At 46.7% G+C, this 25,201-nt stretch overlaps 2 long non-coding RNA genes across 2 annotated transcripts in view; both read left to right on the top strand.

The window, feature by feature from the left end:
• The window catches only part of LOC141580715 (uncharacterized), a 145,031-nt gene extending 133,197 nt beyond the window's left edge, over nucleotides 1-11,834 (top strand). Inside the window, exons 3-4 of the long non-coding RNA XR_012513007.1 lie at nucleotides 9,684-9,896; nucleotides 11,395-11,834. This is a non-coding gene — a long non-coding RNA (uncharacterized LOC141580715). The remainder of the gene's footprint in view (nucleotides 1-9,683; nucleotides 9,897-11,394) is intronic.
• Nucleotides 11,835-14,854: 3,020 nt separating this feature from the next.
• Nucleotides 14,855-22,684, top strand: LOC141580714 (uncharacterized). The gene is made up of 3 exons (XR_012513006.1): nucleotides 14,855-14,953; nucleotides 16,152-17,030; nucleotides 21,159-22,684. It is a non-coding gene; the product is annotated as an uncharacterized LOC141580714 (long non-coding RNA).
• The last annotated feature ends 2,517 nt before the right edge of the window (nucleotides 22,685-25,201 follow it).

Here is a 25,201-nt window from a genome sequence, read left to right as displayed (position 1 = left end):
CTCATGATTCACCTGCTTTGGCCTCCCGAAGTGCTGGGATTATAGGCATAAGCCATCACTCCCTGGCCTACCTAATACATTTTTTTTTTTTTTTTTTTTTTTTTTTGAGACGGAATCTTGCTCTGTCACCCAGGTTGGAATGCAGTGGCGCGATCTCTGCTCACAGCAACCTCTGCCTCCTGGGTTCAAGCAATGCTTCTGCCTCAGCCTCCTGAATAGTTGGGATTACATGCGTGCTCCACCATGCCTGGTACCAAGAATAGGTCAGGATCCAGCATGGGGTTAATTCAGTGAGTAACTAACTGAGTCTAAGAATAAACAGACTGAACCAAGGACAAGCCCACTGTTTCCACCTTTTAGGAGGCAAACGCTAACTTAGCATCGGAAGGAACAGTGAATTCACCGCTTAACATTCATGTGCAGAAATCCCCTGACAACCACAGGATTAAATGTTCCTAAAAACATATGCTCATTGGCAAGATCAGGGTCTCAGAGGAAATTCAGTGTTGTGTGCTAAGTGATCTCACATCTGCTGGGTTCGAAGCATGGACTCTGGAGCCAGACTCTCTCTGTATCCAAGCTCCACCAGTTAGGAGCTGGGTGAATTTGGGTGAGTTATTTCACCTCAATGTATCTCAGTTTCCTTGTCTGTAGAACAGGAACCACAGAGCCTAGCTGTGGCCAGCAGAATAATGGCCCTCCAGAGATGTCTGTATCCTAATTCCTATCCACAAAACTCAAGTTGGGAGCTCTGGCCTGGTACCTCGTTGCTTTGTGTTGGTTATTTAGTATTTCTCTCTGTCTCTTTTTTTTTTTTTTTTGAGACAAAGTCTCATTGTCACCCAGGCTGGAGTGCAGTGGCACAATCAGAGCTTGCTGCAACCTCTGCTTTCTGGGCCCAAGCAATCCTCCCGCCTCAGCCCACTGAGTAGCGGAGACTGCAGGTGTGAGTCACCATGCTCAACTAATATTTGTAATTTTTTGTAGAGATGGGGTTTCACCATGTTGCCCAGGCTGGTCTCAAACTTCTGAGCTCAAACAGTCCACCTGCCTTGGCCTCTCAAAGTGCTGGGATTACAGGCATGAGCCACTGTGCTGGGCCTATTTAGTATTTCTATTAATTTGATAGAATTCAGCAAGTATCTGCTGAGACCCCACTGTGGGCAAGGCATGTGCTAGGAACTTGGGAGAGAGCACTGAACACACAAAGCTGACCTTCAAGGAACATACAGATTTCTTTTAAGCTTTTCCTGCCTTCTTTGCAGTGGGAGAATGTTTTAACTTTTCAGTTTAATTGCAAGCTCCTTGAAGCCTGGGAGTGATTCTAAGCCCCTCCTCTTGTCAGGCCTCAGATGCTAGGCATTGAAGAAATACGAGTTTCAAAGATCAATATTTATACAAAATGATTTTCAGTCGTGCATGGAAAAACCCATTTTCTTATTTAACAATTATACCTTTATGTTAATGCAAGTAAGAAAATATATAGAACTCGGCTGGGGGTGATGGCTCATACCTGTAATCCCGGGACTTTGGGAAGCTGAGGTGGGAGGTTTGCTTGAGCCCAGGAGTTCCAGACCAGCCTGGGCAACATAGTGAGACCCCATCTCTTATATAAAAAAAAAGAAAACATATACAACTAGCCATCTTAATACATAATATAGGTTATTATGAGGACTTTCTTCTTTTTATAATTATGCTGAAAAGCACATGGCATTGTACTTACCATCTTCACCATTTTATAGTATACAGTTCAGTTGTGTTACGTATATTCACATTGTTGTACAACAGATCTACAGAAGTATTTCATCTTGCAAAATGGGAACTCTATACTAGGCGTCCCCAAACTACAGCCTGCGGGCCACATGCGGCCCCCTGAGGCCATTTATCCGGCCCCCCTGCTGCACTTCAGGAAGGGGCACCTCTTTCATTGGTGGTCAGTGAGAGGAGCACAGTATGTGGCGGCCCTCCAACGGTCTGAGGGACAGTGAACTGGCCCCCTGTGTAAAAAGTCTGGGGATGCCTGCTGTATACCCATTAAACACTAAATACCTCCAGCCCTTGGTAACCACAATTCTACTTTCTGTTTTTAGGAGTTTGACTACTTTAGATACCTCATATAAGCAGAATTGTTTGGTATTCGTCCTTTTGTGCCTGGCTTATCATGTAAAGTCCTTGAGTTTTGTCTATGAGGCAGCACGCTACAGGATTTCTCTCTCTCTCTCTCTCTCTCTCTCTCTCTCTCTCTCTTTAAGACAGGGTCTCTGTTACCCAGGCTGGAGGGCAGTAGCATCATCTCGGTTCACTGCAACCTCTGCTCCCCTGGCTCAAATGATACTCCCACCTCAGCTTCCCGAGTAGCTGGTACCATAGGTACACACTACCATGCCTGGTTTTTTTTGGACTTTTTTTTTTTTTTTTTTTTTTTTTGTAGAGACAAGGTCTTGCCATGTTGCTCACGCTGGTCTCAAACTCCTGAGCTCCAGCAACTGGCCTGCCTCAGCCTCCCAAAATGCTGGAATTACAGACGTGAGCCACTGTGCCTGGCTGAATTTCCCTCTTTTTTTCTTTATTTTTCAGATGGAGTTTTGCTCTTGTTGCCCAGGCTGGAGTGCAATGGCACAATCTTGGCTCACTGCAGCCTCCACCTCCCTGGTTCAAGTGATTCTCCTGCCTCAGTCCTTCGAGTAGCTGGGATTACAGGCATGTGCCACCATGCCTGGCTAATTTTTGTTTTGTGTGTGTGTATGTTTACTAGAGATGAGGTTTCTCTATGTTGATCAGGCTTGTCTCAAACTCCTGACCTCAGGTGATCTGCCCGCCTCGGCCTCCCAAAGTGCTGGGATTACAAGCATGAGCCATAGCGGGTTAGACCCTGGCTGAATTTCCCTCTTTTTAAAGACTGAATAACATTCCATTGTACCTAGATATCAGATTTTCATTATTTTTTCATCTGTCAGTGGGCATTTGGGTTGCTTTTATTTCTTGATTACTGTGAATAACACCACAATGAACATACGTGTGCAAATATTTCTTTAAAATCCCACTTTCAAATTTTTGGAAATTTGAAATCCCAGAAATGGAATTGCTGGATCATATGATATTTGTATTTTTAACTTTTTGAGGAGTTTCCACACCATTTTCTGTAGCAGCTGTACCATCTTCATTCCCACCAACTCTGCACAAAAGTTCCAATTCTACACATCCTTGCCAACACTTGTTATTTTCTGTTCTTTTTAACTGTGGCCATCCTAATGGGTGCTAGTTGACATGGGATGAGGATATTTAAAGATAGTATTAAGTAAGCAATAGTAGAGGTGCTACATGGAAATGATAAAAATGAAGATAAATGCATGAAGTTTGGAAAACTCTTTTTTTTTTTTTTTTTTTTTGGATGGAGTCTTACTCCATCACTCAGGCTATAGTGCAGTGGCATAATCTTGGCTCACAGCAACCTCCGTGTCCCAGGTTCAAGCGATTCTCCAGCCTCCCAAGTAGCTGGGATTACAGACACCTGCCACCACATATGGCTAATTTTGGCATTTTTAGTAGAGATGGGTTTTCACCATGTTGGCCAGGCTGGTCTCGAACACCTGACCTCAAGTGATCTGCCCGCCTTGGCCTCCCAAAGTGCTGAGATTAGAGGTGTGAGCCACCATGCCTGGACTGAAAAACTCTTCATCAGACAACTTCTAAAGCCGCCCAAAGTGTGGTCTGTGGTCAGTAATGGCCTGAGAACTGTCCTTGTCTGAGACCAAATAATATAGAACTTGACAGTACCTGTTTAGAAGCTTTGATAGCAATTTAACATTGCTAAAACATCTAAATGTATGATCATTATCACAGCAATTCATTTTTATTGTATTTTATGAAAGTACTGGCCCACGATGGATTGGCAAATGAAAGAAAACAGAGCAAAGCTAGTGCCGCAACACAGACAGTTTGAGGAACTCTGCAGTTCCATCCAGGCTTGGCAACATAACTACCGAGCTTATCTTGGCCTCAGATTTTCCATCTGTAAAGTGGGGATAAGAAAAAAAAAGTCCAGTCTTTTTAACATTATATTTGAGACAGAGTCTGGCTCTGTTGCCCAGGCTGGAGTGTAGTGGCATGATCTTGGCTTACTGCAACCTCCACCTCCTGAGTTCAAGCGAATCTCGTGCCTCAGCCCCCTGGGTAGCTGGGATTACAGGCGTGCACCCCCATACCCAGCTAATTTTTGCATTTTTAGTAGAGATGAGGTTTCACCATGTTGGCCAGGCTGGTCTTGAGCTCCCGACCTCAAGTGATCCGCCCACCTTGAGCTCCCAAAGTGCTGGGATTACAGGCGTGAGCCACGGCGCCCGGCCGGGGGCCCAGTCTTGATTGTTGTCAGCTAGTATCTGGCCTGGTACTACTGCTAGGCTGTGGTATTTCCTACTTAAGCAATTTCAGAGAAAGGTTGTATTGGAAGATGTCATGCTGATCATGATGAAACAAGACAAAAATAAGACACTCTATAACGAATCACACCTGAACACAAACGCATGCGCAGTGGGCAAACCACAAAAATGGGCAAACACATCCCCTTCTTCTGACTGACACATGCCATTACTGCTGCTTTACCAATGACAGCTTTAGCCCCACTCTATTCCTCCTGCCTCCTACATAAAAATTATGGTGATGCCCAGCCACAGAATTAACACTGCTTTCTGCCAACTAACCAGAATCCTATACCAAGCCCCCCAGCACACCCTTACTGGGACACACCTCCCACTCCCCATGGTGTGTGAGCTCCCTTGTTGCAAGAAGTTACTAAACCCATTTCTGTTCAGCTACGGGTATGTTTCTGGTGGCTTCTGGCTGATGAGCATGACAGGAATACTAATAATATTTGAATATAGGATTAAATGAGTTCATGCATGCAATGTGCTTAGAACAATGCAATGTGCCTGGGTCCAAGTAAGGCTTATTTAAATGTTAGCTATTATTATTGTTATTTGGGACAGAGTCTTGCTGTGTTTGCCAGGCTAGAGTGAAGTGGTGTGGTTAAGGCTCACTGCAGCCTCAGCCTCTTGGGGTCAAGCAATCCTCCCACCTTAGCCTCCTGAGTAGGTGGGACTACAGGCGTGAGCCACCATTACCAGCTTATTAGTATTATTAATATTATGATTTTTCTCTCTCATAGTGACTGGCCCCTTGCCATAGAAAGACCCCATACTTGCTGCACACATTGGCTCATGCCTGTAATTCCAGCATGTTCAGAGGCCTAGGTGGGAGTACTGCTTGAGCCCAGGGGGTTGAGACCAACCTGGACAACACAGTGAGACCTAGTCTCTACAAAAATAAAAAAATTAGCCAGGTGTGGTCCCAGCGACTGGGGAGGCTGAGCTGGGAAGATTGCTTGAGCCAGGAGATTGAGGTTGCAGTGAGTTGTAATTGTGCTACTTACTACATCCAGCCTATGTTACACAGCGAGACCCTGTGTCAAAAAAATGAAAGACACATCCCATGCTGGTGGGAACACCAAATGTGTGGATTGATTTGGGATAGTGTAGTCATCATCTACTGTTGTGTAAAAAAATTACCCCAAATGTAGTAACTGAAAACAATAAACACCTGTGATGTCACAGCTTCTGTGGGTCAGGAATCCAGGAGCAGCTTAGCTGGGTGGTTCTGGCTCAGGACCTCTCATCAGGCTGCAGTCGGGCTGTGGGCCGGAGCAGCTGTCACATCAGGACTCAACCAGAGGAGACTCTGCTCCCAAGCTCATTCACATGGGGGCTGTTCCTCCCCAAGTGAGCTTGCCATTGGCTGCCTGAATGTCTCTGCAACATGGCAGCTGGTTTCCAAGGGAGAGAGAGCTAGAGCGAGAGCGAGAGCGAGCGCACAACCATATTCTATTCACGATGCAGACCAGCCCTGGTCTGCGCGTGGTAGGGGATGTCACAAAAGGGGCTGAGTACCTGAAGGCGGGAATAGCTGCGGTCACCTTGCAGGTTGGCTGCCAGAGAGGACCTACCTGTTCCTCCAAGCACCCTCCAACTTGGTCCTCTTGGCTTCAACTTTAATTTAGTCCAAGAAGACATCTCCATTCTCTCCGAATGGAGCTTGAGAGACACATAAACAAGAAATGAGTGTGAGTATAGCTGGGGTAGGAGGGGACCTACAGGTCTTGGAGAAGGAGAAATCTTGTCCTGTCCATTGACATTTGTCAAGGCCTCTGCAGGGACAGGCTCCTGGGAGACTCTGCAGGCACCTGCACTTTCAGAGGGGGAAGGGGCACACACACCCTCTCTCTCTCCGCCCCTCCCTTCGTCTTCCTCTCTCCCTCCTCCCTGCAGCAAGAGTCTTGATTCCCTCTGACTGACAGTGTCAGATTGTATTATCAACGCACGGCCCAGGACTTCACTGTGATTGGCTGTGCAGAACCATTGTGGGGCTGGAGAATTCTCCTCCGAGCCAAATGATTATAAGGCGTATTAAGAACAGCGAGCCGAAAGCTACGCACAGCTGGCTGTTCTTGTTTATGACAAGTAATAATTGCCTCAGGTGCAACAGGAAGTGGAGGCAGGGGGCGATCATCGGGTTTATTTTGAGAGGATACTCAGTGCACAGGGGTTGGGGTTTGGACAAGGAGGGATAAGTGGGAGAGACTTGACTCAGGGGGGTCTCAGACTGACTTGATCAGGGGCTGAGGGAGCAACTGGGGTGGCCCTGAGTGACGGTATGGTTCCTTCTGTGTCCCTGGGAACACCTTCTGCCATCCGAGTGGGGAGACAGGGGGTGACCTCTCATCGTAGGAAGGCCCAGATGTTCTGAGCAAACTGACCCAAAGCAGCATCTGTCCTGCATTGGAGCCTGGCCCTGTGAGGACGATGCGTGAGTGGCTTTTGTGCTTAGGAGCCCTGGAGCCACTGCACTCTGCTAGACACCTGCTACCCAAAGCGTGGTGCCTGGGCTGGCAGCACCAGTACCAGCTGGGGGCACGTAAGAAAGGCAGAGGCTCAGGCCCCTTTCTGGACATACAGAATCAGAATCTGCATTTTGACTTTTGGTTTTTGTCTTTAAAAAGTTTTTCTGAGATAGGGTTTCACCCTGTCACCCAGGCTGGAGTGCAGGGTTGCAATCACGTCTCACTGCAACCTTGAACTCCTGGGCTTAAGCAATCCTCCCACCTCAGCCTCCTGGGTAGCTGGGACCACAGGTACACACCAACATACCCAGCTATTTTTTTTTTTTTTTTTTTTTTTTGAAGAGAGTGTCTCGCTCTGTCGCCCAGACTGGAGTGCAGTGGTGTGATCTTCGCCTCCTGGGTTCACGTGGTTCTCCTGCCTCAGCCTCCCAAGTAGCTGGGATTACAGGCACATGCTACCATGCCCGACTCATTTTTGTATTTTTAATAGAGACAGGGTTTCACCATGTTGGCTAGGCTGGTCTTGAACTCCTGACCTTAGGTAATCCACCTGCCTCAGCCTCCCAAAGTGCTGAGATTACAGGCATGAGCCACTGTGCCCCACCTGCCCAGCTAATAAAAAATTTTTTTTTTTAGAGATGAGGATCTTGCTGTATTGCTCAGACTGGTCTTGAACTCCTGGCCTTATACGATCCTCCACCTTGGACTCACAAAATATTGGGATTACAGATGTGAGCCACTGTGCCTGGCCCAGCATCTTCATTTTGACAGGAGGATGCATATGCTCATTAGTGTGGGAAGTCCCCGCTGCAAAGGCAAGGGGAATGCAGGAGGGATGATCTTTCAGTTCTTTCATCCTAGGTGGAGGCTCTCTATCTTGGTGGCACCTTTGAGCCACCTGGACACTTAAAAAAAAGTCCCTGTGCTCGGTGTGTCACTCCCAGACCAATGGAGTGAGGATCTTTAGGGCTGGATGCAGCTGCCCAGGGGATTGCAGTGGGCAGCGTGGCTGCACTTCCCCCACAGCCCAGGAGCATGACTGAGCGAACCGGTGTTTCCTGCTCCACGAGAGGATGGGGAGGGCGTCTCTCCTCTCCTTGCAGGAGCAACCCCGTGTCCTGTCCTTCCTCCTTTCCTCAGAGCCTCTCTGTTGCTCCTGCTAACGTTCAGTGGGACCCTTCTCTGTCTGATAAAAACCACTGCCCCCAGGAATCTCATTTTTACTTGGCTAACCACGCCTTCTCTGTTCAAAAGGAAAAGGCAGGTATATCATTAGGATTTTTTGGCTTCAAGCAATAGAAACCTATTCTGGGCAAACTTAAAGAAAAAGGGAATTACTTGAAAGAAACGAGATAATAATAACAGCAATAATTTACCATTTTTTAAGATGTCGTTTCACTGTTGTTGCCCAGGCTGAGTGCAGTGGTGCGATCTCGGCTCACTGTAACCTCCACCTCCTGAGTTCAAGTGATTCTCCTGCCTCAGCTTCCCGAGTACATGGGATTACAGGCACCTGCCACCACACCCAGCTAACTTTTTGCATTTTTAGTAGAGATCGGGTTTCACCTTGTTGGCCAGGTTGGTCTTGAACTCCTGACCTCAAGTGATCCACCCATCTCAGCTTCCCAAAGTGCTAGGATTACAGGCATGAGCCCCATGCCTGGCCAATAATTTACTTTTAATTGAGGGCTTACTACGAGCCAGGCATTGTCCTACCCCCTTTACATGCCCTTTTTGTGTGTGTGTGATAGGGTCTCACTCTGTTGCCCAGGCTACAGTGGAGTGGCACAATCTCAACTCACTGCAACCTCTACCTCCTGGGCTCAAGTGATCTTCCCACCTCAGCCCCCTTGGGTAGCGGGGACTGCAGGCACACACCACCACACTTGGCTAATTTTTGTACATTTTAGAGGTGGAGTTTCGCCATGTTGCCGAGGCTGGTCTTGAACTCCTGGCCCCAAGTAATCCGCCCGCCTCAGACTTCCAAAGTGTTGGGATTACAGGTGTGAGCCACCACACCTGGTCCCTTTTAGGGATCTTAAATCTTTCAATTCTCAAACTACTCTGAGCTAGGTATTCTTATCTTCAGCTTACGTATATGGAAACGGAGCCCCAGTGGCCTTGTATGATTTGCCCATCATTCTATGTCTGGGGACATACCCAGGATTTGAAGCCAGTGACTCTGGTTCCACAGTGTCTATTTATTTATTTTTTTTTTGGAGACAGCATCTCGCTCTGTTACCTAGTCTGGAGTATAGTGGTATGATCTTGTCTCACTGCAACCTTCCCCTCCTGAGTTCAAGCGATTCTCCAGCGTCAGCCTCCCGAGTAGCTGGGACTACAGGCACGTGCCACCATGCCCAGCTAATTTTTTTGTATTTTTGGTAGAGACAAGGTTTCGCCATGTTGGCCACGCTGGTCTCTAACTCCTGACATCAGGTAATCCACCCACCTCAGCCTCCCAAAATGCAGGGATTACAGGTATGAGCCACTGTGTCCAGCCTCCTTATGAGGTTTCTATGTGGTTCTTCACTGAATCCTAGGACACTCCTCCCTGGCCAGCAGTGAATCAGGAAGACAGCAGTCCCTACAGCTGAGGTGGGAGTAACACAGGCTGTTTGCAAAAGGGCTGAGTATTTCAGGAGAAAATAGCCAAATTTGTCTTAAAAAAAAAAAAAAAAAACCCATTTACCAACAAACCACGTGACCTCAGATAAATATTGTTTCCTACCCAGTTCAATTTCCTCATCTCTAAAATGAGAGCGTGCATCCTTTATTCCCTCCACTCCAGAAACTAATTGGAAAGTGCAGATAGCTACGTGATAACCATCAAAATAAGAGCTTTCTTCTGGTGCACCAGCGTTGGAGAACACCGACACAAAACTATAGTAACGATCTGTGATATGCCATGAAGAAAACGTGCTGTGACAACCAGAGCAGATCTGAGTGAGACAGGGAGCTGAAGATACAACATTTAAGCTCTGAGCTGAAGGAGTAGCTGGAGGTGAGTGCATTCCACCAAGGGATCAGCATATGCAAAGATCCTGTGGCAGGCTGGAGGGAGAGCAGGTGTAAACCCTCTTACATCAAATCTTGTGAGCCCTATGAAAGATTGCGTATGTTGTCCAAAGATTGAAGGGTTTTCATTTTAGCAGAGGCTTACTCTGGCAGCAGGGTGGAGAGGGGATGGAGTTCTCCTTTGGGAAAGGATTACATTGTAACCCTTCTCTTGCCAAATCCTCTTTCCCTTGTATGGGCTGCTTTCGTTTGTGAGATGGAGAAGAGGAAGGACAGAGTGGTGGTTGTGGGGGCGGCTAGCAACTTTATCAGAATGGCAGGGCACTTGAGAGCTGGATGGAAAATGGGTGTAATTAAAACAAAAAAGGTGGAAAGACCTGGCTTGATTCCTCTTGCCAGGAATGATTATCCTACACATTCCGGCTTTAATACCGATTTGGTGTAAAAGGTATATTAGTCCCTTGGCTGAGTTCTCCACCCAGGGGCGGTCCAAGAACGTGAGAAGCAAATGCCCTCTCCAGGAGATGAAATTCAAGTGGCCTTTTTATGTTATGTCTCATGTCCCTTGACACGCATTGGCTTTGCCCAGCTGTCAGACAAAAACCCCATGCAACTGTTAATTTGTGGCGGCCTTGGATGATGGGTGAAGGTATTAGTCCGTAGCTTAAAACCTCAACAGCACTTTGGGAGGCTGAGGCGGGTGGATCACGAGGTCGAGAGATCGAGACCATCCTGGTAAACATGGTGAAACCCTGTCTCTACTAAAAATACAAAAAAATTAGCTGGGCATGATGGCACGTGCCTGTAATCCCAGTTACTCAGGAGGCTGAGGCAGGAGAATTGCCTGAACCCAGGAGGCGGAGGTTGCGGTGAGCCGAGATTGCGCCATTGCACTCCAGCCTGGGTAACAAGAGCGAAACTCGGTCTCCAAAAAAAAAAAAAAAAAAAAACACCTCAACAGCGTGTCCTTCCTCCTTCGAAGTGGTAACCAAACACAGTCCGTTGTGACTCTTGCCAGGCTGTTTAGTTGTGCTGGGGAAGCTTTCTGAATTAGAGATGATGACTGTGAAATGTTTGTGGGTTGAAAGTCCTCTCTTGGGTATAGAGAAGAGATACAGAGAGAGTAGGAGAATTGTGCTCTAGTTATGAGTCATTCATCCAACAAATATTTATTGAGCATTGTCCTGGATACTACTGGTTTCCCACCTGGATCCCATTTAGGAGTCTAAGGCAGCTGTCAGGGAATTGTGCTCAGTTGATGGTGCTGAGGGATGCCTGGGAAGTCACACTTTGCATCATCCCCAAGGGCAGCTCACCGCCAGTGGAGAGGCCATCCGTAAAGCTGGCCCCTAGTTACAGGCTGGATAACTCTGTGATGGCTTCATGCCCCAGAGCTCCTTCTGGAGTGGGTCTGAGGCTAGGCTTCTGCTGAATCGATACACTTTCCTTTTCTTTCTCACTTCCCTGACTCCTTTTCTCCTCAGGGTGTCAAAGGCGTTCAAACAAGAGTGACTCCATCTTGAACATGGGTTGGGTGAAATGAAGCTGAGATCTGCTGGGCTGCATTCCCAGGAAGTCTGGTATTCGTAGTCACAGGATGAGGTTGGGGGTCAGCAGGAAAAGATACAAGTCATAAAGACCCTGCTGATGGCCGAGAGCGGTGGCTCGCAGCTGTAATCCCAGCACTTTGAGGCTGAGGTGGGTGGATCACCTGAGGTCAAGAGTTCGGGACTAGCATGACCAGCATGGCAAAACTCTGTCTCTACTAAAAATACAAAAATTAGCTGGGGGTGGTGGTAGGTACCTGTAATCCCAGCTCCTTGGGAGGCTGAGGCACGAGAATTGCTCAAATGAGGGAGGCTGAGGTTGCAGTGAGCAGAGATCACACCACTTGCACTGTAGCTTGGGCGGCAGAGTGAGACTCCATCTCAAAACTTAATAAATAGCCGGGTGCGGTGGCTCACGCCTGTAATCCCAGCACTTTGGGAGGCTGAGGCGGGTGGATCACGAGGTCAAGAGATCGAGACCATCCTGGTCAACATGGTGAAACCCCGTCTCTACTAAAAATACAAAAAATTAGCTGGGCATGGTGGCACGTGCCTGTAATCCCGGCTACTCAGGAGGCTGAGGCAGAATTGCCTGAACCCGGGAGGCGGAGGTTGCAGTGAGCCGAGATCGCGCCATTGCACTCCAGCCTGGGTAACAAGAGCGAAACTCCGTCTCAAAAAATAAATAAATAAATAAATAAATAAATAAAATTAAAAAAATAAAAAATAAAATAAATAAATAATCCTGCTGATAAGATGCAATAAAGAAGCCTGCGGAACCCACCAAAACCAAGATGGTGACAAAAGTGACTTCTGGTCATCCTCACTACTCATATGCTAATTAATTATGCATTAGCGTGCTAAAAGACACTCCCACCAGTGCCATAACAGTTTACAAATGCCATGGCGACATCCAGAAATTAACCCTATGTGGTCTAAGAGAAAGAGGAGCCCTCTGTTCCAGGAATTCCTGGCCTTTTTGCTAGAAAACTCATGAATAATCTATCTCTGGTTTAGCATATGATTAAGAAATAACCATAAAAATAGCCAACTAGCAGCCCTTGGGACTGCTCTGCCTATGGAGTAATCATTGTTTTAGTCCTTTACTTCTTAAATAAACTTACGTTCACTTTCTTCTGTGGACTTGCCCTGAATTCTTTCTTGCGTGAGATCGAAGAATGCTGTCTTCGGGTCTAGAATGGAACCCCTTTCTGTTAGCAAGGGCACTCCCTCAATAAATCAGGGCATAAGTCCCTGTTTCAGGCTTTGCTCCTGGGGAACCTGTGTAAGACCTGCTGTGTATGGGGCACTGTATCTGTGCCTTGGAGATAGAGGGTTAAATCCTTCAGGCAAAGTCTCTGCCCCAAGGCAGCTCGGTGCCTTTTTAGGGGGTCTGATTTTCCATACCCTAAGTCCCTGGAGCTATGCCAGCCTAAACTTTCTTATCAGTTGAATAGTGATAACAGTGCTCGTCTTTACTTTTTTCCTTCTATTTTTTTTTTTTGTTTGTTGGTTTATTTTTTGAGATGGAGTTTCGCTCTTGTTACCCAGGCTGGAGTGCAATGGCGCGATCTCGGCTCACTGCAACCTCCACCTCCTGGGTTCAGGCAGTTCTCCTGCCTCAGCCTCCCGAGTAGCTGGAATTACAGGCACGCGCCACCATGCCCAGCTAATTTTTTGTATTTTTAGTAGAGACGGGGTTTCACCAGGATGGTCTCGATCTCTTGACCTCATGATCCACCCGCCTCGGCCTCCCAAAGTGCTGGGATTACAGGAGTGAGCCACCGCGCCCGGCCTCCTTCTATTTTTTAGAGGTAAAGCGTTGCACTGTCACCCAGGCTGGAGTGCCGTGGCATGATTCCACCTTACTGCAGCCTTGGACTCCTAGGCTCAAGTGATCCTCTGACCTCAGCCTCCCAAGTAGTTAGGACTATAGGTACACTCTACCACACCTGGCTAATTTGAGAAAAAAAAAAACAAAACACTTTTTTTTTAGACTCAAGGTTTTACTGTGTTGCCTAGGCTGATCTCAAACTCTGGCCTCAAGGGATCCTCCTGCCTTAGCCTCTCAGAGTGTGGGGATTACAGATGTGAGCCAGGGCACCCAACCAGTGCTTTTCTTTTCTGAAAAGACCAAGCAACAGCAGCAGCAGGATGGTTTAAGCCTCCTTAAGCATCTGTCAGCTGCCCTTCCCCGTCACCGCTTCCAGACGAGAGTCTCGTCTTCTGTTTCTAGCTAGGTTGCTGCTGCTATACATAGAGATTCTGGGTCCTCCACTTTAGAACCATGAATTGATGAAAAATTGGCTCTCATGCTGCTACCTAGGTGTTTGTTGAATGAATGAATGATAATATGATAAATAACAGTGCTGTCATTCAAGCAGCCCAGATACTGAGATAAGCACTTTTTTGTTTTGTTTTGTTTTGTTTTGAGATGGAGTTTCGCTCTTGTTACCCAGGCTGGAGTACGATGGCGCCATCTCTTCTTCTTCTTTTTTTTTTTTTTGGAGAAGGAACTGGAGGCATTGAAGTACCAAGACATACTGAATATGACAGCAATTCAACAACGATGTAAAACACATATACACATGTAAAATGTTAGAAGATGGGACTTCAGGTGGAAGGATTAATTTGCAGTGTGAAGTTTCCTAAGAAAATGGCCTGAAGAAATTTCTTTTGTAATGTTTTTCTGTAACTTGTTTCTCTGTTCAGTTCACATCTGTACAACCCTTTTAACCCATTGTTCGAAGTCACGGGGTTTGTTTTTGAATCTCGAAACCAAACACTTACAGATGGCTCCCCAAAGGATAGAAAAAAGGGAACAAGAAAGAAGAAAATCACAGCCACCTGCTCTTATGAAAGGAGCCCTCGTGATAAGGTTTTTAGAACTGTGGATCTGTATTTCTGCTACTGCTCAGGGTTTTAGTGGAGGCAAAATAATGCCAATAGCTAATTTGTTTGGTTATTAAGCTTTGATAGAACTTTATTCTAAGGGACATATAGTTATATTAATGTATGTGCTCCAGAGTCCCTGATTTTATGATCTGTGGATTATTTATTCTTGTTTTGGGACAGGAGTAGTTTGCTTTGGTTTCGTGATTTTTTTCTTGCTAGTTCTGGAATCCAAGAGACCTGGTAGGATTCTTTGTTTTTGTCCTTCCCTATTATTATTATTATCATTTTTTTCTTTTCTTTTCTTTTCTTTTTTTCATTTGAGACAGGGTCGCACTCTGTTGCCCAGGCTGGTGTGCAAGTGGCATGATCATAGCTCATTGTAGCCTTGACCTCCTAGGCTCCAGCGATCCTCCCACCTCAGCCTCCCAGGTAGCTGGGACTACAGGTGCATGCCACCATGCCTTGCTAATCTTTAAATGTTTTTTTTTTTTTTTTCAGAGATGGGGGTCTCCTTATGTTGTCCAGGTTGGTCTCAAACTCCTGGACATGAGATCCTCCTGAGATCCTCCTGCCTTGGCCTCCCAAGGTCCTGGAATTACAGGTGAGAGTCAACATGCCTGACCTGTTATCATTTTTTATTTTATTTTTCTTGGCTCTACCATTTACTGTGTGAATTCGGGCAAATTACTCACTTTTCTTCTTCTTTTTTCTCTCTTTCCCTTCCCTTCCCTTCCCTTCCCCTTCCCCTTCCGCTTCCCCTCCTTTCCCTCTCCTCCCCCTCCTTTCCCTCTCCTTCTCCTTTTCCCTCTCCTCCCCCTCCTTTCCCTCTCCTCCCCCTCCTTTCCCTCTCCTCCCCCTCCTTTCCCTCTCCTTCTCCTTTTCCCTCTCCTCCCCCTCCTTCCCCTCTCCTCCCCCTCCTTCCCCTCTCCTCCCCCTCCTTCCCCTCTCCTCCCCCTCCTTCCCCTCTCCTCCCCCTCCTTCCCCTCTCCTCCCCCTCCTTCCCCTCTCCTCCCCCTCCTTCCCCTCTCCTCCCCCTCCTTCCCCTCTCCTCCCCCTCCTTCCCCTCTCCTCCCCCTCCTTCCCCTCTCCTCCCCCTCCTTCCCCTCTCCTCCCCCTCCTTCCCCTCTCCTCCCCCTCCTTCCCCTCTCCTCCCCTCCTTTCCCTCTCCTCCCCCTCCTTTCCCTCTCCTTCTCCTTTCCTTCTCCTCCCCTTCTTTCCCTCTCCTCCCCCTTCTTTCCCTCTCCTCCCCCCCTTTCCTTTTCCTCCCCCTTCTTTCCCTCTCCTCCCCCTCCTTTCCCTCTCCTCCCCCTCCTTTCCCTCTCCTCCCCCTCCTTTCCCTCTCCTCCCCCTCCTTTCCCTCTCCTCCCCCTCCTTTCCCTCTCCTCCCCCTCCTTTCCCTCTCCTCCCCCTCCTTTCCCTCTCCTCCCCCTCCTTTCCCTCTCCTCCCTCTCCTTTCCCTCTCCTTCTCCTTTTACTCTCCTCCCCTCCTTTTCCTCTCCTCCCCCTCCTTTCCCTCTCCTCCCGCTCCTTCCCCTCTCCTCCCCCTCCTTTCTCTCCCCCCCTCCTTCCCCTCTCCTCCCCCTCCTTCCCCTCTCCTCCCCCTCCTTCCCCTCTCCTCCCCCTCCTTCCCCTCTCCTTCTTCTCCTTTCCCTCTCCTTCCCCTTCTTTTCCTCTCCCTCCCCTCTCTTCCTTTCCCTCCCTCTCTTTCCCCTCCATTTCCTTCCCCTCCCTCCCCCTCCGCTTCCTTTGTGCCTGCTTGCCTCGCTGCCTACCTTTCTTTCTCTCTTTTTTTTTAATAGCAGTGGGGTCTCACCTTGCTGCCCAGGCTTACCTCGAAATCCTGGGTTCAAGAGATTCTCCTGCCTCAGCCTCCTAAGTAGCTGGGACTACAGGTGCATGCTGCCCTGTGTCTAGCTAATGTGTTTGTTTTCGATTATGGCATAACAAAGCACCCCAAAACTTAGTAGCTTAAAACAACATGCAGTTTCTAGGGGTCAGGCATCCAGGCACAGCTTGACCGGATCCTCTACTCAGAGTCTCTTGCAGGCTGCCATCACGGTACCCAAAAGGCTGTAGTTACTTCAAGATTCAATGTCGGGAGGCTCCACTTCTAGGCTCATGTGGTTGTTGGCAGGATTCAGTTCCTTGAGAACTGTTGGGCTGAGGGCCTGTGTTCATAGCTGGCTGCTGGCCAGAAGCTGCCCTCAGTTTCCTGCTAGATGGTTCTCCCTGACAACAGGGAAGCTTGTTTCATCAAAGCAAGCATATGAGAAGATATCTACATGCCTGTATCTATATCTATCTGTCTATCTGTATCTATGTAGAGAAAGAAGACAGAACTCACAGGTTTTTTTTAATGGTTATGGACAGAATTGCAGCCATCTTCCCCATCTCCCAAATCCACATGTTAAAGTTCTAACTCCTAACGTGACTGTATTTGGAGATAGGGCCCTTTTGGAGATACTTAAACCAGGTTGTAAGGGTGGGGCGCTAATCTGACGGGACCTGTGTCCTTACAAGAAGAGGAAGAAACATGGTGGGAAAGACCATGTGAGAACACAGTAAGAAGGTGGCCGTCTGCAAGCCAGGAAGAGAGCCCTCACCAGAAACCAATCTGTCCTACCAACCCTGCTGTCCGACCTTGATCTTGGACTTCCACCGTCCAGAACTGTGAGAAAGTAAGTGCCTGTTGTTTAATCCTCCAGTCTGTGGTATTGTGTTATGGCAGCCACCTGATATTGGAAGTGACATCCCACCACTTTTGCCAGTTTTATTTCTTAGAAGCAAGTCACTAGGTTCAGCCCACACTCTAGGGAGGGGATTCCACAAGGCCGTAAATACGAGAAGATGAGAGGATTGGGAGCCACGCAGAGGCATCCTGTCACAGGCACTGCTGTCTCTTTCCAAGATGGCTAAAAATATAATAATATTTAACATTTATCTAGCATTTGCATTTCGTATATACTAAATGTGGATGACTCATTAATTCTCTCAACAAATTTGTGTGTGGGGTACTATAATTATTCGAGTTTTACAGATGGGGAGACTGAGTCTCAGAAAAGGTCACATAACATGCCTGGGGTCACATAACAAGTAAAGGAGAGGACTGCCATCTGAACATAAGTAAGTCGCTCAGAGGTCTCACTCTCCCACTCATCTTTTCCTCCAGTCTGCCACCAGCACAGTAAATAGCCAGAGCATTTGCTCTGTCACCAGGCTGGAGTGCAGTGGCACGATCTTGGCTCACTGCAATCTCCACCTTCCAGATTCGAACTACTCTCATGCCTCAGCCTCCTGAGTACCTGGGATTCCAGGTGTCCGCCACCATGCCCAGCTAATTTTTATATGTTTAGAGGAGACAAGGTTTCACCATGTTGGCCAGGCTGGTCTCGAACTCCTGGCCTTAAGTGATCCACTCACCTCGGCCTCCCAAAGTGCGGCATTAAGGCATGAACCACTGCACCCAGCTCAGAGCATTCATTTAAATCAGATGTGCCATCTCATTTAAAACCCGCCAATCCCATTCCACTTTTAAAAAGTTCCAAATCCCTTTACTATGATGTCGTGGGCTGAATTGTGTATCCCTCAACCTAACCCCCTCCAAATTCCAAGTCCCAACCCTCATTGTTTCCTTCCAAATGTTACCTTCTGTGGAGATAGGGCCTCTATGGAGGTAATTATGTTAAAATGTTTTCGTTTGACTGGGCCTTAATCCGGTATGACTGGCATCCTCATAAGAAAGGCATACACAGACAGCTGCGGAAGGAAGACCACGTGAAGACACAGGGAGAAGTCGGCATTCTGCAATCCAAGGAGAGCAGCCAGAACAGATCCTTCTCCTGCAGCTCTCAGAAGGAAACAACCCTGCTGACACCTTGATCTTCAACTTCTGGCCTTTGAACTGCAAGAAAATACATTTCGATCACTTTAGGCCACTCAGCCAGTGGCAGTTTGTGTGGCAGCTCGAGGAAGCAGATGCCTGCACACTGCTCCTGGCTCACCTGAGCCCTGGCAGCCTCCTTTCACTTCTTTGCACACACTTTCCCAGCTCAGGGCCTTTGTATGTTTTTTTCTGCCTAGACCATTTTCTTTTCTTGTTTTGAGACAGGGTCATCCTCTATCACTCACGCTGGAGTGCAGTGGTGCAATTATAGCTCACTGCAGCCTCAACCTCCCTGGGCTAAAGCAACCCTCCCTCCTCAGCCTCCTGAGTAGCTGGGACTACAGGCATGTGCCACCACTCCCAGCTTTTTTATCTTTTTCTTTTTGTACAGACAGGGTTTTGCTGTGTTGCCCAGGCTGGTCTCAAATTCCGGGCTTAGGCAATACTCCTGCCTTGGTTTCCCAGTGTGGTGGGATTACATGTGTGAGCCACCCCACCAAGCCTTTAGAACAGTCTTACTTCCCTTCCTCAATGCTCACTCCCTCTTACTCCTCTACACTCAGCTTCATTTCACCTCTTTAGTGAAGCCTTTAATTCCTTTCTTACCTGAAGAGGTCCGCCTGTTGTTCTGCACCCCGGCACGCTACATCTTCTTCATTGCACTTACCACAATGTATAATTAGACGTTTATTTGTTTATTAGTTGCTTTTCTTTCCCCCTAGAGTGTAGACTCTCAAGGACAGGAATTGCATCTGTGTTATTTGCCAGAGCGTCTCCAGCATACAACACAGCTCATGGAACCCAGTGCATGCTCAGTGATGATCAGTTGAACAACTAGTGATTCTCAACCCTGGTTGCACATGAGAGTCACTTAGGGGTGCTTTAAAAAACAATGATCCTTGATTTTTACCTCCCTGAGATGCTGAGTCAGCTCCATGCAACTAGATTGAGGACAAGTGGTTGAGAAAACCATTTTCTTTTCAGTCTGTGAAGGTTTGTTACATTTATGGAAAACTTGAACTTCACCATGGTCTTAGAGGAAGTATGAAATTGACCCTTTAGGTTTTTTTATTTTTTTTTCTCAGCTATTCAATTGTTATGGGTCCACAATTGTGCAGCTCAGAGCAACAGAGAAGAACTTTGGGGTAGGAAAAGAATTGGAGCAACTTCAAGCAGGATCTAGGTGTGGCACCTGGGTCCATCTCACTGCGTTCTGTCCCTTCGATAGTGTTGGGGTCACTCTGCTCTAGAGCAAGATGCAGAAATGGCCCTCTCTACTTTCCTTATGTGTGTATGTGTGGAGGGAAGGGTTATTGAATGTCTCCGGTTACTGGAATCTGTTTGGATTGCGCTGCCCTCTAGGACCAAGGACTTTGGTTTTCAACCTCTTTGGTCCAGGGAGAGAGAGCAGCCTTGAGTCCATCACAGCAGGCCCCTGACAAGCAGAAGTAGACAGTGTTGATGCCTTCCAGCCAAAGACCTCCAGGAACACACTCATATTGAACAAGTTGTGTTTCATGTTCATTGCAGCAAGGGAGGACACACATGGGGAACCATGGAACATGTTAGAAAGGACTTGTTATAGGATTTGGACTTTGGTTGTGTGATTTTGGGGAGAGTCCAAGCAAGCTGGGATGTGAATGGGCTTGGGTGTAGCCTGAAAGAGAGGCTGTTTTACTACTGAACATCTCAATGCGTTTTATCTACTAGGAAGGGAGGAAAAGCAGACTAGAGCGAGGCTAAAACTATGACTGGTGAAGAACGCCCGTCACTCGCATTCACCAGGAGAGGGTCATGTGTGGTATTTTGTGGCTTGGACAATGTTCATGTTTTGTCTGTGTTCACAGGTCATTAGGGAGTCTTCTTTCTGTTCCAAGTCATCATGGCTACAGAGTGGCTTTTTCTAACATGGATCCTCTGTGAAATTGTTTATGTTTAGGAAAGCACCAAGATTTACCTGTCAGTGCCAGGCCAGTTCCCAGTGGTCAGGGGCTGCTTTCTTCTTTATCACTAGCTTTGGATTTGCTCCTTTCGGTGTCATTCCTCATGTAAAGTAAGGTAGCCCAGTGTGTTCACACAGCTGAGAGCATTACCTTAGCCTCCTATTTTTTTGCAGGGAGAATCACAGCATGGTGGTTAAGAACAAGTGCTCTTGAGGTCGGGTGTGGTGGCTCACACCTGTAAATCCAACACTTTGCTTGGGTCCAGGAGTTCGAGACCAGTCTAGGCAACATAGCAAGTGCCTGTCTCTTAAAAAAAAAAAAAAAAAGAACAAGTGCCATTTATTCAGAAAATCTTTTTAGTTGTGTGATCTTGAACAAGTTCACTTGGCCTCCCTAGTCTTGACTGCCTCATCTATAAAATGGGGATAATAATAGAATACCTAAGTATTATGATTATGATGCACCAATGAAATAATGCATGAGGCCAGGTGTGGTGGCTCATGCCTGTAATCCCAGCACTCTGGGAGTTGGAGGCGGGTGGATCATGCGGTCAGGAGTTTGAAACCAGCCTGACCAACATGGTGAAATCCCATCTCTACTAAAAATACAAAAATTAGCCAGGTGTGGTGGCACATGCCTGTAATTCCATCTACTCTGGAGGCTGAGGCAGGAGAATCACTTGAACCCAGTAGGTGGAGGTTGCAGTGAGTTAAGATCACGCCACTGCACTCCAGCATAGTGACAGAGTGAGAATCTGTCTCAAAAAGAAAGAAAGAGAGAGAAAGAATGAATGAATGAATGAATACATGAAAAAGCTTTTAGCCTGGCCTCTGGCCTGCAGTTAGTTAGTATATACTATTCACCAGCTGCATTTTATGGCTGCATAATATTCCATGGTATATATATACACCACATTTTCTTTATCCACTCTGTCATTGATGACTCATTAGAGCTGTATGTTTCTCTGGCTACTTTCTCAGAGTTTGCTTTATACCTGTGATGAAAAAACAGTGGACCATATGACCTTGGAACCTTGATTCCCTGAAGCAAGGCAGGACAATCGTCAAGCTTCTCCTGGAATTTTGAAATTGGACACCGATATTTGTCATTCAGGATTGGATGTGTAGACAGGGAAATGATGTCAAGCCTTCTTGAGTGACCACTCTCTGCTTTGTTGACTTAGAACTTTGAGGTTAAAAAAACGTTATGGGAAACCATCTTTCTTTGACTGTTCATTGGAGAGAAAAGCAGAAAAGCAGGAAAGGTGAGCTTTTTAAATTTTTAATTATTTATATAATTTTTATTTTAGATTTGAGGGTACATGGGAAGGTTTGTTACATAAAGATGTGTCTCAGAGGTTTGTTGTACATTTCATTACATCACCTAATTCCCCAATAGTTATCTTTTCTGCTCCTCTTCCTCCTCCCACCCTCCCTGCTCAAGTAGACACCAGTTATTTTCTACTTTCTGCTCATGAGTTCTTATCATTTAGCTCTCATAAGTGAGAACATATGCTATTTGGTTTTCTGTTCCTGCGTTAGTTTGCTGAGAATAATAGCCTCTAGGTCCATCTGTGTTCCCACAAAAGACATGATCTTGATTTTTTATGGCTGGGTAATATTCCGTGGTATATATATATACCACATTTTCTTTATCCAGTCTGTCTCTGATGTTGATTTAAGTTGATTCCATGTCTTAGCAATTGTGAACAGTGCTGCAATGAACATTCACGTGCATGTGTCTTTGCGGTAGAATGTTTTGTATTCCTCTGGGTATATACCCAGCAATAGTGCTGGGTTAAATGGTAGTTCTGCTTTTAGCTCAGAAAGGCAATCTTCAAAGAGAGGAGAATAAAGTGGGGTGAGAGAGAGAAGGAGGAGGAGTGAAGAGAGAAGAGAGGAAGAGAAGGTTCTCTGGAGCTCGAAGTGTTCTATCTGGTCTGCCCTGAGTTAGTAGCAGAATGAGGATAAAGAAAAAAAAATGTTACCCGTCCTCTAAGGCCCATCACACAGGGGTGAATCAAATGAGCAAAGCATGAGTAGAATTTCACACCACTATGCCTGCGTTGTTTTGACTGTTGAATATCTCCACTTTCTTTTCTTTTCCTTGCCTTTTTGTTTTTTTTTGAGATGGAGCCTCACTCTATTGCCAGGCTGGAGTGCAGTGGCTTGATCTAGGCTCACCGCAACCTCCGCCTCCTGGGTTCTACTGATTCTCCTGCCTCAGCCTCCTGAGTAGCTGGGAATACAGGCACATGCCACCATGCGCAGCTAATTTTTGTATTTTTTAGAAGAGACGGGATTTCACCATGTTGGCGAGGATGGTCTAGATATCTTGATCTCGTGATTTGCCTGCTTCAGCCTCCCAAAGTGCTGGGATTACAGGCGTGAGCCACCACGCCTGGCTCTTTTCTTTTTTGAGACAGTTTCACTCTTGTTGCCCAGGCTGGAGTGCAGTGGTACAATCTTGGCTCACTGCAACCTCCACCTCCCAGGATCAAGCGACTCTCCTGCCTCAGCCTTCTGAGTAGCTGGGACTACAGGTGCCTGCCACTACACCCGCTAAATTTTTATATTTTTAGTAGAGAAAGGGTTTCTCCATGTTGGTCAGGCTGGTCTTGAACTCCTGACCCCAGATGATCCACCCGCCTCATCCTCCCAAAATGTTGGGATTACAGGCATGAGTCACCGTGCCAGGAAAGCATCTCCACTTTCTTAGGGAGTTTCCACCCTTTCCACTTTCTTTTACTCAGGTCAGTCCTGAGAATTTCCAATCCCAGCATCCTGCCTTCTCCCTCACTCCCACAGCAGGACTGGGCAAATGACCAGGCCAGTCAGAATTCGCTAATATCCTGGCCATGTGGATTGGTCCAGCTGTGGGCATCTGACCTTAACTGAGCCAACCACCTACTCAGGTTTGTTTTTCTTTCTTTCTTTCTTTTTTTTTTTTTTTTTTGTATTTTTAGTAGAGACGGGGTTTCACTATGTTAACCAGGATGGTCTCGATCTCTTGACCTCGTGATCCACCCGCCTCGGCCTCCCAAAGTGCTGGGATTACAGGCTTGAGCCACCGCGCCCGGCCAAGTTTGTTTTTTCTTTAATACAGAACTGTGAGAGACAGCATCTTGGCTTTTGAAATAATGGGGCTGAAAGAAGTGAATGAGTCAGGGACTGCCAGGGGCTGTCTCGTATACCATGAAGAGAAATCTTGTCTATAGGGAGAACGAGCCAAAAGATGGAACATCCCTGAGAGGGAGAGGGAGAGGGCCATTGAAAGGGGGAAGAGAAAGAGAGAGACACAGTGCAGTGTTGAGCTTTAGATCAGCTCTATCCGGACTTAGAAGAGCCAGTAACTTCCCAGTTTCACTTGGACTGATTTGAGTTGGTTTTTGCTACTTGCAGCCCAGTGGCCCCTGTAATAGCTCACCATTTCTTTAGATGAAAATCCCAAGCCCTCACATTAGCATGCCAGAACACACACATGGCCTAGCCTCACCTCCTGCCCCTCTCGCGATGGCTTACTCTGCTGCAGCCACTCTTGCCTCCTTGCCTGTTCGTCAAACGTGCCAGGCCCTACTTCATACGGATTAAATCAGACTTTGTGGGTGGGATCGGGACATTGGTATTTTATTTGTTTTTAATTTGATTTTTTGAGACAGGGTCACTCTGTTGCCCAGGCTGGATGGAGTGCGGTGGCACGATCATGGCTGGCTGCAGCCTTGACCTCCCAGGCTCAAGTGATCCTTCTAACACTTACTATTAGCTGGGTCCTCAGCTAGCCAGTTAGCCAAGATGTATGCCTGTGGCCTCCCCAGGTGTTCATTCCACGTGGGGTACTTGGACTTCCTCACTACGTGGTGGCTGGCGTGCAAGAGTGAGTGGCTCAAGAAAGCAAAGAGGAAGTGCATGTGATTTTTATGCTCTAGGTCTGGAAGTCAAATAGCATCTTTTCTGCTGTGATCTTAATGATTGAGGCAGTTGCTAAGGTTCAAGGGGGAGGGATCATAGAGTTCATCACTCAACATGAGAAATACAAGGTTACAACCGTCTGTCCTCAGCCTCCCAAGTAGCTGGGACTACAGGCATGTGCCACCATGCCTGGCTAATTTTTTGTATATTTTTGGAGAGACAGGGTCTCACTGTGTTGCCCAGGCTGGTCTTGAATTCCTGGGCTCAAATGATCCACGTGCCTTAGCATCCCGAAGTGCTGGGATTGCAGATATGAGCCACTTTGCCTAGTCGGTGACATTGGTATTTTTTAAAAAGGTACTCAGTGATTTCAATGTGTAGCTAGAGCTGAGAATCACTCCTTCAGACAAATAAAGAAGGTCAATGGCTACCCTAAAGAACTAAGTTAAAGTCTGTGTGTAAATTTTTGTCTTGTCAACATAGGGTCTAGTTTCCTTCTAATTTTGATTGTAAAATAGGAAAGCACTTTCCTATACTATAAGAAAGCTTAAGAGTCCCTATGACTGATTTATTATGACCTTGAGATTTAAAAACATTTATTATTGGAAACTGTATTTGTTTGAATGTTTATTGCAGAAGAGTCCATTTGTCCTTTTAAAGTCATAAACTAAATTTGTTACAGGAGGTTGATTTTGTGTTCCAAGCTTGTGATCATTAACTGTTTCCCAGTTCTACCAGCTAGGGTATTGAGCCTTTTCTTATTTGATATTCAAATAAATTCTCCTTTACCAAAATGTTATTTTGCAAATAAGTAAGTGACTCGAATGGATTAACTTTAAAATGCAATGCCAAATCTTGATTTTCCACAAATGAATAATTTGAGAGAAATTTCTCTATTCACTGTATATGTGCCAGAAAGAGTATCAACCTTGGCTTTTGATAGATTTTAAATTACTGGTTCAAGCTTCTCATATGGCCAAATTGTTCTTAGTGACCTGGGCTTCTGTAAAATGTCCCTGATTCCTTTCGTAAAATGCTTATTTTGGCTTATGCTGCTTGAGTGAGTTTCTGTTACCGTCTTTGATAAAGACAATTATTACTCCTGACAGCAGCCT

The sequence above is a fragment of the Saimiri boliviensis genome, chromosome 12 (genome assembly GCF_048565385.1).
Source record: "Saimiri boliviensis isolate mSaiBol1 chromosome 12, mSaiBol1.pri, whole genome shotgun sequence".
In the NCBI taxonomy this organism is placed as follows: Eukaryota; Metazoa; Chordata; class Mammalia; order Primates; family Cebidae; genus Saimiri; species Saimiri boliviensis.
This window is presented reverse-complemented; position numbering and strand designations above follow the sequence as displayed.